This window comes from Oncorhynchus gorbuscha, linkage group LG21 (genome assembly GCF_021184085.1).
Source record: "Oncorhynchus gorbuscha isolate QuinsamMale2020 ecotype Even-year linkage group LG21, OgorEven_v1.0, whole genome shotgun sequence".
NCBI lineage: Eukaryota > Metazoa > Chordata > Actinopteri > Salmoniformes > Salmonidae > Oncorhynchus > Oncorhynchus gorbuscha.
In genome coordinates this window covers 37,003,862-37,011,758 of record NC_060193.1, presented here as the reverse complement: position 1 = coordinate 37,011,758, position 7,897 = coordinate 37,003,862, and the positions used below count along the sequence as shown (strand labels likewise).

Here is a 7,897-nt window from a genome sequence, read left to right as displayed (position 1 = left end):
CACCCCAGTATCTCTACTTGCATGTCATCATCTGCACATCTATCACTCCAGTATAAATGGTAAATTGTTATTTTCACCTCTATGGCCTATTTATTGCCAACCTTCTTATTCTTCTACATTTGTACACACTGTATATAGATCTCTATTTTAATTTTATTTTGTGTTATTGAATGTATGTTTGTTTGTGTAACTCTGTTGTTTTTGTCACACTGATTTGCTTTATCTTGGCCAGGTTGCAGTTGTAAATGAGAACTTGTTCTCAACTGGCCTACCTGGTTAAATAAGGGTGAAATAAAATTAATAAATACAAATTTCAACTAGACGGTGAACTGATGTCAATGCCCAGTGGGAAACCACTGTTCAATATTATTCCATTAGTTTGCAAAGAGGCAGGAGCGATTAGAGCTCAGTCAAATCAAGAATAAATGCGTTCTGAGTTTTGATCAATGCTGGGAATAATATTTAGATGTTGACCTGTAAAAGACTCTTTACTGTGTACATGTTTATTTTTTCAAAATAGAAAACATTAGAGGTTCGGACCTCGGTGTCCTCATATGTAGCTACAGCCCTGGATAGAGAGCAGGTTAGACAGTTAGACTGGTAGACTATATTGACATGTGGTAAAGTTAGCGCCCGGAAAGGTTTAGGGAATAAGTACCAAAGTACCTTGAGATAGGGGAGATTCATGGAAGCAGATGGGGAAACTTGGCTAGGATGGAAGAAATTATGTAGCAAAATTCCAATACGTTTTGAACTGTCCCTAACCTCAAATCTTTCAGTGTTTTTCAGTGTACCTGGTGGGTGCTATGGAGAGTCCTAAGAGGAGAATGGCAACTGTCTCAGGACCAAGGTGGCCTTCAGGACCAAGGTTAGGGCGAGGACTAATTTTTTTAATATACTGAACAAAAATATAAATGCAACAATTTCAATGATTTTACTTAGTTACATATAAAGAATGAATAAATTCATTAGGCCCTAAACTATGGATTTCACATGTCTGGGCAGAGGCCTGGGAGGGCATAGGACCACCCACTTGGGAGACAGGCCCACACACTGGGGAGAAAAGTCCAGCCAATCAGAATTAGTTTTTCCCCACAAAAGGCTTTATTACAGACAGAAATACTCAGTTTCATTAGCTGTCCAGGTGGCTGGTCTCAGACAATCCCGCAGGTGAAGAAGCCGGATGCCGCGGTCCTGGGCTGACGTCATTACATGTGGTCTGCGGTTGTAAGGCCAGTTGGGTATACTGCAAAATTCTCTAAAATGACGTTGGAGGCGGCTTATGGCAGAGAAATTAACATTAAATTCTCTGACAACAGCTCTGGTGTACATTCCAGCAGTCAGCATGCCAATTGCACCCTCCCTGAAAACTTGAGACATTTGTGGCATTGTATTGTGGTACAAAACTTCAGTTTAGAGTGTTCTTTTATTTTCCTTAGCACAAGGTGCACCTGTGTAATGATCATGTTTAATTAACCCTTTAGAACCCATAGCGGCTGTTGATGGCCTTTCTTTAAAATTACTATAGAAGCTGCGAACTGCCTTGTTTTTATAACAATAATATCAATATCACTAAATGAACATGTATACAACCTGTTGTTCTATTCGCGTGGCTGATGTTATCATACAGAAACAGGGTATGCCGTTATTAGCCTTTTCAATGTTTTTTTTATACTTCATTACTCAAAGTGATGTAGCCGAAACAGACGAGACTTTTCACTGTGACAAAGGAACATTTCTGGGATCTTTTATTTCAGCTCATGAAACACTTCACATGTTGCGTTTATATTTTTGTTCAGTATAGATTGGTATAACTTAAATCATTCTAAATGATTATTGATGTTTAAAAACACTTTTGTTTAAATGTTATAAACTCAAATAACTTCATTGTAAAGGGTTTAAGCACTCTTTCCCATGCTTGTTCAATGAACCATAAACAAGTAATGAACATGCACCTGTGGAACGGTTGTTAAGACACTAACAGCTTACAGACGGTAGGCAATTAACGCCAGAGTTATGAAAACTTAGTGTCCTAAGAGGCCTTTCTACTGACTCTGAAAAACACCAAAAGAAAGATGCCCAGGCTCCTTGCTCATCTGTGTGAATGTGCCTTAGGCATGCTGCAAGGAGACAGGGACTGCAGATATGGCCAGGGCAATAAATTGCAATGTCCGTACTGTGAGACGCCTAAGACAGCACTACAGGGAGACAGGGCGGACAGCTAATCATCCTCGCAGTGGCAAACCTCGTGTAACACCTGCACAGGATCAGTACATCCGAACATCACACCTGCGGGGACAGGTACAGGATGGCAACAACGACTGCCCGTGTTACACCAGGAACGCACAATCTCTCCATCAGTGCTCAGACTGTCCGCAATAGGCTGAGAGAGGCTGGACTGAGGGCTTGTAGGCCTGTTGTAAGACAGGTCGTCACCAGACATCAGCGGCAACAACGTCGCCTATGGGCACAAACCCACCTTCGCTGGACCAGACAGGACTGGCAAAAAGTGTTCTTCACTGATGAGTCACGGTTGTCTCACCAGGGGTGATGGTCGGATTGGCATTTATCGTCGAAGGAAAGAGCATTACACCGAGGCCTGTACTCTGGAGCGGGATCGATTTAGAGGTGGAGGGTCTGTCATGGTCTGGGGCGGTGTATCACAGCATAATCGGACTGAGCTTGTTGTCATTGCAGGCAATCTCAACGCTGTGCATTACAGGGAAGACATCCTCCTCCCTCATGTGGTACCCTTCCCGCAAAGTACCACATAAGAAAGACAGGAATGTCAGGAATCTCTTCCTGCAAGACAGGAATGTCAGTGTTCTGCCATGGCCAGCGAAGAGCCCGGATCTCAATCCCATTGAGCACGTCTGGGACCTGTCGGACCGGAGGGTGAGGGCTAGGGCCATTCCCCCAGAAATGTCCGGGAACTTGCAGGTGCCTTGGTGGAAGAGTGGGGTAACATCTCACAGGAAGAACTGGCAAATCTGGTGCAGTCTATGAGGAGGAGATGCACTGCATTTACATTACATTTAAGTCATTTAGCAGACGCTCTTATCCAGAGCGACTTACAAATTGGTGCATTCACTTTATGACATCCAGTGGAACAGTCACTTTACAATAGTGCATCTAAATCTTAAAGGGGGGGGTGAGAGGGATTACTTATCCTATCCTAGGTATTCCTTAAAGAGGTGGGGTTTCAGGTGTCTCCGGAAGGTGGTGATTGACTCCGCTGTCCTGGCATCGTGAGGGAGTTTGTTCCACCATTGGGGGGCCAGTGCAGCGAACAGTTTTGACTGGGCTGAGCGGGAGCTGTACTTCCTCAGTGGTAGGGAGGCGAGCAGGCCAGAGGTGGATGAACGCAGTGCCCTTGTTTGGGTGTAGGGCCTGATCAGAGCCTGGAGGTACCGAGGTGCCGTTCCCCTCACAGCTCCGTAGGCAAGCACCATGGTCTTGTAGCGGATGGGAGCTTCAACTGGAAGCCAGTGGAGAGAACGGAGGAGCGGGGTGACGTGAGAGAACTTGGGAAGGTTGAACACCAGACGGGCTGCGGCGTTCTGGATGAGTTGAAGGGGTTTAATGGCACAGGCAGGGAGCCCAGCCAACAGCGAGTTACAGTAATCCAGACGGGAGATGACAAGTGCCTGGATTAGGACCTGCGCCGCTTCCTGTGTGAGGCAGGGTCGTACTCTGCGGATGTTGTAGAGCATGAACCTACAGGAACGGGCCACCGCCTTGATGTTGGTTGAGAACGACAGGGTGTTGTCCAGGATCACGCCAAGGTTCTTGGTGCTCAGGGAGGAGGACACAATGGAGTTGTCAACTGTGATGGCGAGATCATGGAACGGGCAGTCCTTCCCCGGGAGGAAGAGCAGCTCCGTCTTGCCGAGGTTCAGCTTGAGGTGGTGATCCGTCATCCACACTGATATGTCTGCCAGACATGCAGAGATGCGATTCGCCACCTGGTCGTCAGAAGGGGGAAAGGAGAAGATTAATTGTGTGTCGTCTGCATAGCAATGATAGGAGAGACCATGTGAGGTTATGACAGAGCCAAGTGACTTGGTGTATCGCGAGAATAGGAGAGGGCAAGAACAGAGCCCTGGGGGACACCAGTGGTGAGAGCGCGTGGTGAGGAGACAGATTCTCGCCACGCCACCTGGTAGGATCGGCCTGTCAGGTAGGACGCAATCCAAGCGTGGGCCGCGCCGGAGATGCCCAACTCGGAGAGGGTGGAGAGGAGGATCTGATGGTTCACAGTATCGAAGGCAGCCGATAGATCTAGAAGGAGGAGAGAGAGTTAGCTTTAGCAGTGCGGAGCGCCTCCGTGATACAGAGGAGAGCAGTCTCAGTTGAATGAGTAGTCTTGAAACCTGACTGATTTGGATCAAGAAGGTCATTCAGAGAGAGATAGCGGGAGAGCTGGCCAAGGACGGCACGTTCAAGAGTTTTGGAGAGAAAAGAAAGAAGGGATACTGGTCTGTAATTGTTGACATCGGAGGGATCGAGTGTAGGTTTTTTCAGAAGGGGTGCAACTCTCGCTCTCTTGAAGACGGAAGGGACGTAGCCAGCGGTCAGGGATGAGTTGATGAGCGAGGTGAGGTAAGGGAGAAGGTCTCCGGAAATGGTCTGGAGAAGAGAGGAGGGGATAGGGTCAAGCGGGCAGGTTGTTGGGCGGCCGGCCGTCACAAGACGCGAGATTTCATCTGGAGAGAGAGGGGAGAAAGAGGTCAGAGCACAGGGTAGGGCAGTGTGAGCAGAACCAGCGGTGTCGTTTGACTTAGCAAACGAGGATCGGATGTCGTCGACCTTCTTTTCAAAATGGTTGACGAAGTCATCTGCAGAGAGGGAGGAGGGGGGGGAGGGGAGGAGGATTCAGGAGGGAGGAGAAGGTGGCAAAGAGCTTCCTAGGGTTAGAGGCAGATGCTTGGAATTTAGCGTGGTAGAAAGTGGCTTTAGCAGCAGAGACAGAGGAGGAAAATATGTTATGTTTGTATGTTCATACAAATAGTTACCCATGTTGAGGTTCGTTGAAAATAAACATAATTCACAGTGAGAGGATGTTTCTTCTTCACTGAGTATAAAAGCTCAATAAAAGGTCCTCCCAAGTGGCGCAGTGGTCTAAGGAACTGCTTCGCAGTGATAGCTGTGCCACTAGAGATCCTGGTTCGAGTTAAGGCTCTGTCGCAGCCGCCGAGACCGGGAGACCCATGGGGCAGCGCACAATTGGCCCAGTGTTGTCCGGTTTAGGGGAGGGATTTGCCGGCAGGGATGTCCTTGTCCCGTCGCACTCTAGGAACTCCTGTGGCGCATACACGGTCACCAGGTGTACGGTGTTTCCTCCGACACATTGGTGTGGCTGGCTTCGGGTTAAGCAAGCATTGTGTCAAGAAGCAGTGCGGCTTGGTTGGGGTGTTTCGGAGGACGCACGGCTGTTGACTGTCGCCTCTCCCGAGTCTGTACAGGAGTTGCAGCGATGAGACAAGACTGTAACTACCAATTGGATATCATGATAAATGGGTACAGAAATGTTTAAATGCTCAATAATTGTAATGCAAATAAATGTTTAATAATAATATACTCATGTATTAATAGTATGTATACTACTTATAAATGTTTTATTTATTCTCAAAGAGTCCTGGTATACATACAAAACATTAATCCATTACAAAAAGACAACACAAGCATCCCATTCTAATTATTCTTCACTGTATCTGTAGTCTAGATCCATCATGCCTCCCTCAGTTGGTATGGTATTTATTACAATTGATTAAACTAAGTGATATGAGCAGCGGTTCAAAGATAGTGTGAGTGTGAGGCAAGAGGCTGCAAGAGGCTGCAATCGTCAGCACACACACAGATTCTGCAAATGCACGGGAGTTCACTTCACTCTCTGCAACGTGATAGCTGCTTGACAACTTTGGTTGAGATTAGCCTCTCATTTTGTGCTCTTTGTTGTTGCGGGTGGAAGTCATTGACTCTGCTAATGCTCATTTCGTATAGCTGAGTCTTTAATCATGGCCTTTACACTTGGGTTGAAAACCTCTCCCATGCTCAACCATGTTCATAATGAAATATTTACCCTAATGATAGATTTACCACATTATACTTTGTTAGTGAAGTACTTGTAGGACCGGTTTCCCAGACACAGATTTAGCATAGTCCAGGACTAAAAAACATTCTCAATAGAGATTCTCTATTAAAGTACTGGGAGTCTGGGAAAACTAAACAAAATCTTACATGCTATAATTTCAAAATTGGATGGATTTTATGTCCTTATTGTCTTATTATCCTCCTAGGCTGTAATCTACTACACGGAAATCCTGAGGAACAGCGATGTCCAGCTCCAGCAGACTGCCTGTCTGGCCCTCAAGTGTCTCAAAGTGAGTGCTCTTGGTTGTGTACAATGTATATGTGCCAAAGCCACAGGGTGTCGCAAGAAGGGGACATGTGTCACCAATTGCCACTCTGCATCAACACACTCGATCTTATCCTGGACACTAATGCTTGTAGATTGTTTGTTTTGGCATGGCATTTCTCTCCTGCCTTATTTCACTGGGATTTTTTGATGGCATATTTGAGGGAGCCACTGAAGTTGTAGACATTTGGCCCTGCATGAAAATAAAGACACCAAGCCAATTAAAAACTAAGGGATACCTTTGAGTGTTTGTACTTGAGATGTATTGCCGTCGTGCTTTTGGGAGACTTATCATGCACATGAGGGTTATCACGTGCATAGACAAGATAACGTTTTGAAGAGATGGCAGCCTAGCTGTTTGGTTTATATGACACGCTTTGAACTTTGATCTCCTGTGTTTGGCAGGCGATGGAGAGCGTGGAGCAGGAGGCTGAGTTGTGGTGGTCATCTGACGAGGACCTGCGCAGTGCTGTTAGAGAGACCGTGCTATCATATGGTAATCATTCAGCCCTGTTCATTTGCATGCAATTACATTACTAGATAAGTAATAACTGACCTGGTAGGTTAGTCAAATGGAAATGTCTGTGCCTAAATGGGCTAGATTTCCACCTCTTCTGAATCAGAATATTGTGTTCTTGAATGAATGAACGTGTGAATCCCTCTTGGCCCATATTCACAATGCTTCTCAAAGTAGGAGTGCTGATCTGGGATCAAGTTCCCCCAGGTATTCATTATGATTTAAAGGGTAGGTAGCATAAACCTAACCACCTGTAACATATGGTTTTGCATTGCAAAGTTACCTCACTTTTCTATCTTTCATGTCAAAAAATATTTGTCCTGGGTGTGATGCAATATGGAGGACCCGGTAAGCCAGCCAATTCCCTACAATGTAAGCTCCAACAGAAATAACTTCAAATTAAACAAAATCGTTTGCACTCATGACTACTGGTTTAACTTGCAAGGTTGCTAGGCAACTATTTGCCGTCGCACTGCACACTGCCTTATCCCATCTGGACAAGAGGAATAACTATGTACGAATGCTGTTCACTGATTACAGTTCAGCCTTTAACACCATAGAACCTGACAAGCTCATCATTAATCTCGAGGCCCTGGATCTGAACCCCGCCCTGTGCAACTGGGTCCTGGACTTCCTGACAGGCTGCCCCAGGTGGTGAAAGTAGGAAACAACACCTCCACTATGCTAATCCTCAACACAGGGGCCCTGCATGGCCACACACACCTCCAACTCAATCATCAAGTTTGTAGACGACACAACAGTAGTAAGCCTAATTACCAACAATGATGAGGTGGTGAGGGCCCTGGCGGAGTGGTGCCAGGAAAACTACTTCTCCCACAACGTCAACAAAACGAAGGAGCTGGTCGTGGGCGTCAGGACACAGCAGAGGGAGCACGCCCCTATCCACATCGACTGAACCATAGTGGAGAAGATGAAAAGCTTCAAGTTCTTCTGGTACACAT

General features: G+C 46.2%; 1 long non-coding RNA gene across 1 annotated transcript; it reads left to right on the top strand.

The window, feature by feature from the left end:
• The first annotated feature begins 726 nt into the window (after positions 1 to 726).
• LOC124008387 lies at positions 727 to 6,922 on the top strand. The gene is made up of 3 exons (XR_006834091.1): positions 727 to 868; positions 6,300 to 6,383; positions 6,824 to 6,922. It is a non-coding gene; the product is annotated as an uncharacterized LOC124008387 (long non-coding RNA).
• Positions 6,923 to 7,897: the final 975 nt, after the last annotated feature.